The sequence below is a fragment of the Colobus angolensis genome, unplaced genomic scaffold, assembly GCF_000951035.1.
Source record: "Colobus angolensis palliatus isolate OR3802 unplaced genomic scaffold, Cang.pa_1.0 Scaffold108, whole genome shotgun sequence".
In the NCBI taxonomy this organism is placed as follows: domain Eukaryota; kingdom Metazoa; phylum Chordata; class Mammalia; order Primates; family Cercopithecidae; genus Colobus; species Colobus angolensis.
The window spans coordinates 6,300,362-6,309,564 of NW_012111808.1; the positions used below are offsets into that span (position 1 = coordinate 6,300,362).

General features: G+C 45.3%; 1 protein-coding gene across 2 annotated transcripts in view; it reads left to right on the forward strand.

Annotated features, from left to right (window-relative positions):
• The window catches only part of ZNF532 (zinc finger protein 532), a 139,085-nt gene that overhangs the window by 1,775 nt on the left and 128,107 nt on the right, over positions 1–9,203 (forward strand). The window contains exons 2-3 of one of the 2 annotated variants that reach the window (XM_011949306.1): positions 987–1,068; positions 1,153–1,262. The gene's annotated coding sequence lies outside the window, so the exon portion shown is untranslated. The remainder of the gene's footprint in view (positions 1–986; positions 1,069–1,152; positions 1,263–9,203) is intronic. The other variant, XM_011949311.1, reaches the window with a different exon arrangement.

A 9,203-nucleotide genomic window follows, 5' to 3' on the forward strand; every position in this document is an offset into this window, starting at 1 on the left:
GGAGGGGGCTGGGTGGGGTGGGGGTGACAGCAGAGAGGAGCCTGGTCAACAAGCCAGCACCACTGTGCTAGGAGGCCAGGCCGGCTCTGCAGCCGACGCATCCCGTGTGAGCAGACACATAGCTCGCTTTCTTGGGGGCTCTTTGTCAGCCACCAACACAGAGAGCACACACTGACACACACGTACACAAAGATCTGAGCCAGGTTGTGGGAGGTAAGTGGGGGAAGGAGAAGGAGGGGGAAACAGTGTCTGCGGTGGGCTGTGGGGTGGAGGGGAGGGGGGATGGGCCCTGAGGGGCTCTGGGGTGCTTGCGAGGTGAGCATTTCCAAGGCTGTGTGCTCGTGGGGTGGGGGGACACACGATGACCTTCCCCTCCTCAGGAAGACCTAAGAGGGAAGAGCAACCCCCAGCGAGATCCCTCCTGTGCTGATGATTTTCAGGGACTTGTTGGCAACTCAGCGAGGGTTGCCATAGCTTTTTTATGTAGGGTGACCAGAACCGGCTGAAACTGGTTTGAGGCAGATCAGCTCCTGAACACAATGCAGTCACTGAGCTACTACAGTAGGATAGCAGCTTCCTCCCTTCATGGCAGCCAAAAGCAGAGGAGCTTGCAGGAAGGTACCATCCCTACACAGTATGTGAATGCACACTTAGACACCACACAGCACTGGTACGTGACTAATGGAGCCCTAAAAGATTCTGGGTAGAGAAGATGGAAAAAAAGGTGCAGGTTTGCAGGGTCTGAGATTACTTGGGCTTTTCCTGCCTTTTTCTTTTGCTTAGGGGATGGACAAGGAGCTGAGATTTATGACCCTTATTAGAGAAAAAAAATGTGCCTTGCTAGGGTGGGGACACTTGGTTGATGCAGTCTCTCTCTCTCTTTCTCGGTGTTTTTAACAAAACAAAACCAAAGTGAACTGGGGTTTGTAATGGTAGTTTGTTTGTTGCTGGAGAATGCTACTTTGCATGCTTTCTTTCTCTTGCAGGGTATGTTCTGTTTTGTGCTTTTTCTTTTAGAAGCTACTAAAGGGTGTTGGGGATGCTTCTGACTATTATGAAGGCCAAAAGGTAACAATATTGTTCTAGGAAATGAGCATAAATGCATTCCAGTGATGCTGTTAGCCATACATGCTGTCTTTTTTTTCCTTGTAGGCCTGTTGACTGGGGCTGCTTTTAACCCTTTCCTATTTGCTGAGAATGCAGCCGTGTGACAGTAACTGAACATTGGTCTAAAGTCTTTCCAAAAGGTCAAGGTTCACAAGGTGAGATATGCTGTTTTGAGCATGAATTTAAATATTTATTTGCAGATCCATTTAGACACAGATGGACCGTGGATTGCTACCCAGGAGATAAAATTGGGTTCAGAGTGGAGAAGAAATGCTCTTAATGTTATCCCAGTTTAATGGGATTAGAGTGACTTTATGATGGTATTGCGATCAAGGCGGAATCTGAATGCCTTCATTAAATCGCATGTGTCTGGGCAATTGGGAGAGTCAGGCCTGGAAGGAAGCGACTGTGGAGAATGGTAGGCGTCAGGGCCTTGTGGAGAATGTGCTGTTTTGCATAAGACGAAAGCAGTACACATGTGGCATTTTCCCGATGATTATAAGAAAAGGAAGGGCTTCACCAAATCGAGGCAGCCTAGCCACCTTTTTAGGATTTGAGGAGTCTGAAGGTAGATTTGCCTTTTGTTCATTCATCACCTTTCTTTTACCTTGCTCTCTTGTGTTAACCTGAAAGGTTTTTCACTCCGAGTCAAGTGGTGGAATGTCTTTTATTGATTTTGGGGGCTGTTGACGGTGAGTTCGCCATTGGATTCTTTGTGGCATATGTTTAATGTGGAATACTAATGCAATACCAGGAGGAAGCCAGGTAGTCTGGCTTCATCTGTGAAAAGATGCCTGTTAACTCAAAGCTGTACTGGAATGGGTGGTAGAAAATGTCTGATGCCTTTAAAGATCGCAGTTAGGTTTGAGCAGAAATTTTAATGCACCCTCCAAAACCAGAGGCTGGAGTGGAGAGGAGAGAAGAAAGGAGTAAGGAGACTAGCAAAGTGAAGAACAAAGGCTGAGGGGGCTTACAGGGGAACACTCAACATTTTGCCTTGGGTTCCTTGTGAAAAGAAGTGCAACTTCCCCAAACAGGAAACCAGCAGCTCCAGAATGGGATCCAGTGTGATCTCAACAACAGATAGAACTGGTCCTGCCTTTCTGTTGGTTTTTGGTAAAAGTACAGTCAAGAGGAGCCCATAGAAGACATGATTGAAAATAAAATTTTCCCCTCCTTCGAAGTGGGCATTTTGTTCCTCTCCGTGTTTAGCAGAATAGGGGCTTTTCAGCAATGCCGAGGATCCTGGAATTGGTTAAGTTGTGTGCTGGCAGTTGCTGGGCAGGATATCTGCAGTGAAGGACGTCAAGTATGCAAGAGTTTTATTGTTAAACTGTTTTTCATTTGGCTACAGAACATCCACTGTGTGATAAAACTGGCAAAAGGGAAACAAGAGTGCATGGTTAGCTCAGGATACTTTATGGAGTATTTAATAGAGATAAATGTAATCTCGGACGGATATACCAGTAAATAGCTTACATGATGGAACAAAATTCTTTACAAATCACTGTGCTAAAATTGGTTTTCAATTCTCCATCATTTCTGACTGCCAGAGGTTCTGTGGATGAGTGTGGCAGGAATATGCTTGCGAAGCAGATCCGAATCCACGCTGCGTGGTGTGCTGCTCCTGCGTTTCTGATGGCAACTAAAACTCAGATGGCTAGTATGATAAACCTTAATTAGCTTAATACAATAAGCTGTTTTATCATTTAGTCCTTCATTCTTGTCTTTTGAGAGTCAGTGACTTTTGTTTAACTTTGACAGCTAACCCCTTGCCACGGCTATACACTGCGAATATGTTTAAAAAAACCTCTTCATAGAGCATTGCATATCATGGAATGTTCTGGTTTTCTGCCTTGGTGGTTTTTAGCTTTGTTCCTCTCCCTCCCCCTTGAAGTCTCCTGAAGATAGCATTTGTTTTGCATTTAGACCAGTCTTTCCAGCTGCAAATGCCGCTGAGGGTTGGAGAGCTGGTTCTCTGGGGCGGGAGTCATGAGCTCATCTTGGATTGGAGCTTGTCTCAGGTGTTGATCTCATGCTGAGGTATAACAATGTAGCAGGCCCAGGCCTCCCTGGAGTGGGGAGAGTCTTCTGGGCTGGGGAATGTGGATGTGAGTGTGCAGGATGAGCTAGGGCATGTTCCTTCCTGGGAGATCCAGGGGGGACCCGGTGCCTGCAGTTCCTGTCACTGTGGAGCCCAGAACCCAGCCCCTGGTCAGCAGTGCCTGTAGCAGGCTCTAAGGATGACCTACGGTCCATCCCCTCTGGAGCAGGAATGTGTGGGTTTGGCTGAGGAGGGCACACTGGAAATAAAGTGTAACTGGGTGTTGAACCCTTCTTGTTTTTATCCTTTGCCTATCCAGAGTCATTTTTTCCATGTTAAAGAACACTGGAGCCAGGGCGTTTGGAACTCTCAGCACAACCTGGTTCAGGAGCGCACACATTCTCTTTTTCTTCTGCTCTTTTCTCTCAGCGATTCCCTGCCCCCACCCACCTTGACTCATTTGAAGGAAGGTCTAGGAAGGAGGTTGCCAACTTGTCAGTGGAATCTTCTGATGCCTTTGACTAGGAGTTAGAATTTTAGGGTTTGTGTTCTCCCATCTCCCATTTATTTCTGATCTTGAAATGTTCTCTTGGACTTTGCTGTGCAATACAGTCGCTCTCCAGTTGGCTTTGAACAACCTTTACTGTATCCTTGGTAGAACGCCAACTGGCTGTTCACACCTGGAGCAGAGGTTGCCAGTACAAGGGAACTGACTCCTTCATTCCCCATCATTGACTCCTAATCCCAGGACCATCGGAGCAAGAACTACTGACTTGATAAACATTATGGAAACACACACCTTTGTGTTCATTTTGTTTTAGGGCTGATCTTTAACCAAGTCATGGTTAAATAATTAACTTAAAAAATTTAAAATTTGTGTACAGTAAAATTTACTCTGTGGTGTGCAGTTCTGTGGGTTTTGGCATATGTATAGAGTCGCTTATCCACCACCACGGGCGAAGCAGAACAGGCTGATCACACCAGAACATTTCCTCTTGCCACCCCTCTGTAGTCAGCCTCTCCTACCCCTGGCATCCACTGTCCCACTACAGGGACATGGTTCTCTCTTCCTAGAGCTTGGGCTTTCCCAGAATGTCAGATAGATAGCAAGATGCGTTTCAGATTCATCCATATTACTCTGTGTTTCGATACTTGGTTCTTTGTCATCGCTAAGTAGTATTCTGCTGTATGGATGTACCACAGTGTATTCATTTGCTGGGTGAAGGACATTAGGGTTGTTTCCAGTTTTTGGTAATTGTGAGTAAAGTTGCTGTAAACATTTGAACAGGTTTTTGTGTGAACATAAGTTTTTATTTCTTTTTTTGCTAAATGCAGTCACGTGTCGATTAATGCGGGGGGTACATTCTGAGAAATGTATCATTAGACAGTTTTGTCATTGTGCAAACATCATAGAATGTACTTATACAAACCTAGATGGTGTAGCCTACTATAGCCTACTGTATACCTAGGCTATATGGTATAGCCCATTGCTCTCGTTGTAAACCTATACAGCATGTTACTGTACTGCATACTATAGGCAGTTTTTACACAATGGTAACTATTTGTGTTTCTGACCAATCTAAACATATAAAGGGTACAGGAAAAATATGGTATTATAATCTTATGGGATCGCTGTGTGTATGGGGGCCATTGTTGACCAAAACGTTGGTTTGTATTGCATGACTGTTCTTAGAATTGGGATGGCTGGGATCATATGGTACATATATAAGAGTTAGAAGTTCCTTTTTTTATTTTTTTTATTTTTTTTTGAGACGGAGTCTCGCTCTGTCCACCAGGCTGGAGTGCAGTGGCGCTAGCTATCTCGGCTCACTGCAAGCTCTGCCTCCCGGGTTCCCGCCATTCTCCTGCCTCAGCCTCCCGAGTAGCTGGGACTACAGGCGCCCACCACGGCGCCCGGCTAACTTTTTGTTTGTATTTTTAGTAGAGACGGGGTTTCACCGTGGTCTCGATCTCCTGACCTTGTGATCCGCCCGCCTTGGCCTCCCAAAGTGCTGGGATTACAGGCGTGAGCCACCGCGCCCGGCCAGAGTTAGAAGTTTCAATGAAAAGAAATTCAACTCACTGTAACTCACAAAAAAGATCTAGCCTTGACAGCTGCAGTTAAGACTCCCGGAGAAAGAGATCATAGTGAACACTGTCTGAAGACACACGAGAGATGATGACGATGATAGAACCCTCTCTAATGGGATGACATGCTTTATAACCCTGAACTAATCAGAATTAGCCAGAAGTGGAAACAAAAAACTGCAAGTGGTAAAATATTCTTTATTTCCTGCAGCAATTATTTTTAATCTCTTCGGAAACATTTGGCAGTCTAATTTTTACATTCAGGTTCAATAAAACACAAAACAATAATAGAATTGAAATTTTGGAAAGTGATACCACAGATCTTTGTTGAAATCTTAGTTGTGTGTAAACAACTTCTGAATTATAATTTGATTTATGGACTGCCAAAGTATTGTTGTCATTTTATTAATAATATTTGAAGTTTTTCAGCTTTTATGTGTTTTTAGGAACCGAAAATGTTTAAGCAATATTCAGTGAAAGCAGTGAAAAGGGGAGATTTTGGAAGATTTGTTTGGAAGATTTTGGAAGATTTGTTTTTTTTTTTTTTTTCATTTTTGAGGTGGAATCTTGCTTTGTTGCCCAGGCTGGAGTTCAGTGGCGTGATCTCGGCTCACTGCAACCTCTGTCTCCCAGGTTCAAGCGATTCTCCTGCCTCAGCCTCCTCAGTAGCTGGGATTACAGGTGAGCGCCACCATGCCCGGCTAATTTTTTGTAATTTTAGTAGAGACAGGGTTTCACCATGTTGGTTAGGCTGGTCTCGAACGCCTGACCTTGTGATCTGCTCGCCTCAGCCTCCCAGAGTACTGGGATTACAGGCGTGAGCCACTATGCCCAGCCCAAGTTTTTTTTTTTTCTTTTTTTTTTAAGGATAAAATAGCTTTCAGGAGTGGGAAGAACAGACAAAGGTAATGGTGGTACAGACGAGGGAGGGGAGCCCAAGAAGTGAGACATGATGTTAACCTGGGGATTGCCTTGCCATTTAACAGACACTTACTGAGTGTTTCAGCACTGAGCATTGTGCTAAGCACGGGGAGTGCAGAGGGAAAAGGGCCCCAGGGAGAAAAATCTAGTGGAAGGAGCCCCCAGAAACTATGATAGGAATGTGAATAGGCCATCTCATGCCAAGCGTCCATAGAAGAGCTGTGAAAGACCAGTAAGAGTATGTGAGGCAGGCAGAGCCTGGGAGAGCGTGTAAGTCCATGCAGCACACGTGGAAAGGCCTGGGGAGAGCTTGGTGTTTTTAGTGGGGTGTGGGCGTGCCAGGGGATGGAGCTGGAAGGCAGTTGAGGGCCACCTGATGAGGCCTTTTGGTGCAGTCCCTTGAGGGTGGACTTCTGTGTAGGCAAGAAAGACAGACCTTTCGTTACAAAGGTCCTGTGGCAGCCCCATGGAGGATGGAATAGAGGCTGTACAGGCTGGAGGTAGGGAGACCAAAGAGGGAACCAGCAATCCAGGAGAGAAAGGATGAGGGCCTTTCATCCCAGGTGTTGTAGGTGGGGGCTGCTTCAGGGGGCCAGGGAGTCCCTGATTGGAGGAGTAAGGCTGCCTCTCAGATGGCTGTCTGGGGGTTGCTTGGAGACTGGGTGTTCCTGTCTTTGAGATAGCAAATTCCGAAGGCAGAATAGATTTGGAAGAGTGGAGGTGGAGGGACTTGATACAGTGAGTTCAGTTTTGGGCTCCAGTTGCCTCCGGTTCTGTGAGCCTGGAATTTAGGAGGGTTGCTTGGGCTGGAGGTCACGATCAGTAGTACTGAGCATATAGCAGAGAGGATAGAAGAAAGGTGTTTTAAAAGGGGCTGGGTTTGGGTCCCCTAAGAAAATGGCTTATGTAGTAAAAACCATAAAAGAAGCAGCAAGGGTGGCTGAAGAACTTAGAACGTATGCTTTAGCAAGTTGGAGGGCAGAAGATTCCCAGGAAGGTAAAAATGATACCAGTAGCTAAAACCTGCAGATGCTGCAGTAGGTAATGGCACTTTATGTCTGTTATCCCATTTTTTTTTTTTAATGATTTTTAAACCTTTTCTTAGAGATGGCATCCTGCTATGTTGCCCAGATTGAACTCAAACTAGCTGGACTTGAGCTCCTGGGCTCAAGGGATCCTCCTGCCTTGGCCTCCCAAGTAGCCAAGTAGCTGGCACTTGGCACAGGCATGCACCACCGCACCAACTGTTACGTTACCTCATTTGATACCGAAATGATGAGAGGAGCTGTACATGCTTATCCCTGTGGTACCAGTGGGGAAACAGACAGAGACCCTCCCAGCTCAAAGGGGAAGTGGAAACGGGATTTGAAACATGCTCCTTCTCACTGTGCTGTTTTGCCTTGGGGAGCACAGTTGGTGGACTGAGGAGTGAGCATGGAAGCTATTTCAGGGTGTGGAGGCCAGGAGGTGCCCAGAGAGGGCACAGCAGGTGCTAAACGGCAAAGACACTGACGCCGTTCACGTTGGAGGTGATAGCTGATGACTGCCAGAGTGAGAATATGCAGTGAAGAAGTTTGAGATACACTCAGGGCCTTTGTATTTAGCCAGATTTTCCTGATTGTAGTCAGCACAGAGAGCAGAGCATCTGTATTTGCACCAGAGACAGCTCTAGAAATAGCATGTTGAAAAGACTTATTTTATTGGGTACTGGGGTGAGGATACAGATTAGAAGGGAGAAGGGCTAGAAAGATGTATTTGTTTTATGTATTTGAAAAGGCTGAGAAAATCAAAGCAAATTGAAAGTGGTGCCGAGAAGAATCTTTTGTTCCAACAATAAATAAACACAGTTTAAAGAATTCTTTGAATCATCTTCTACAGCAGGAAGTTCTAAATTCTGGCTGTTTTATAATGAGGGAGAGCAAATTCTGTTTAAATCTGGAGACTGAAATAAGTAATTTTTAGACGCAGAGCGGCTTTTTTAGCTGTCTCACAAATTCCTTACGAAGGATCACTCTTTAAGGATGGTCTTCAGGGGCCCCAAATGCAGATTTTGTATTCTTCTGTTTTCAGTCAGTTATTATTACAGCTTTACATAATTAGAGCTTTTAGACATCTTGAGTGATCCATGGAGACCTAAAGATAAAATCAGGGTGTTGTGGTTCTTGAACTGTTTTCTTACCATCAGCCTTTGCATTTTGGGACACAAACTCTTCCTTTCCCCAAGGCTGACTCCCGGGGCCAGTAATGGGTATTGATTTTATCATTTTTCTTTTGTGAGGAACAAATTCTTTCTAGGGATTTGAATAGTAAGAATTAGATCACTGAAAAATCTAATAAGGTTGGAAAATTCAAAGCCCTCTGTTGTAAAGGACCCCATAGCTGGAAGTACTTCACACATTTGTGGTTATCTCATTTTCTACAGGGAGCCCACGTTGGAGGGTGGGGCTATCAGGTAGCCAATAGCAGGTTTAGAACTGGAACCCAGCACTATAGTCCTAGCCCAAGACAGAGTTCATCATTACCTTCTGTCTGCCTTCCAAAATTTATCTTTGTTTTTTTTTTTGAGACCGAGTTTAGCCCTGTCACCCAGGCTGGAGTGCAGTGACGTGATCTCGGTTCACTACAACCTCTGCCTCCCGGGTTCAAGCGATTCTCCTGCCTCAGCCTCCTGAGTAGCTGGGATTACAGGCATGTGCCACCACGCCTGGCTAATTCTGTTCATTTTTTGTAGAGACGAGATCTCTCTGTGTTGCCCAGGCTGGTCTCAAACACCGGGGCTCGAGTTAATCTGCCTTCCTTGACCCTCCCAAAGCGCTGGGATCAGAGGCGTGAGTTACTGTGCCCAGCTATCTTTTGTTTTGATGGTATTTAATCCACCTTCTATTTATAATCTTTATGTGAACTTGAAAACACGAGTTGATTAAGCTTTACCCAGGTACTTGTTGAGAAGCTGGTCTTTAATGGTTTTGCTGATTTTTTTTTTTTTTCCTGAGATGAAATCTTGCTCTGTCGCCCATGCTGGAGTACAGTGGTACAGTCTCGG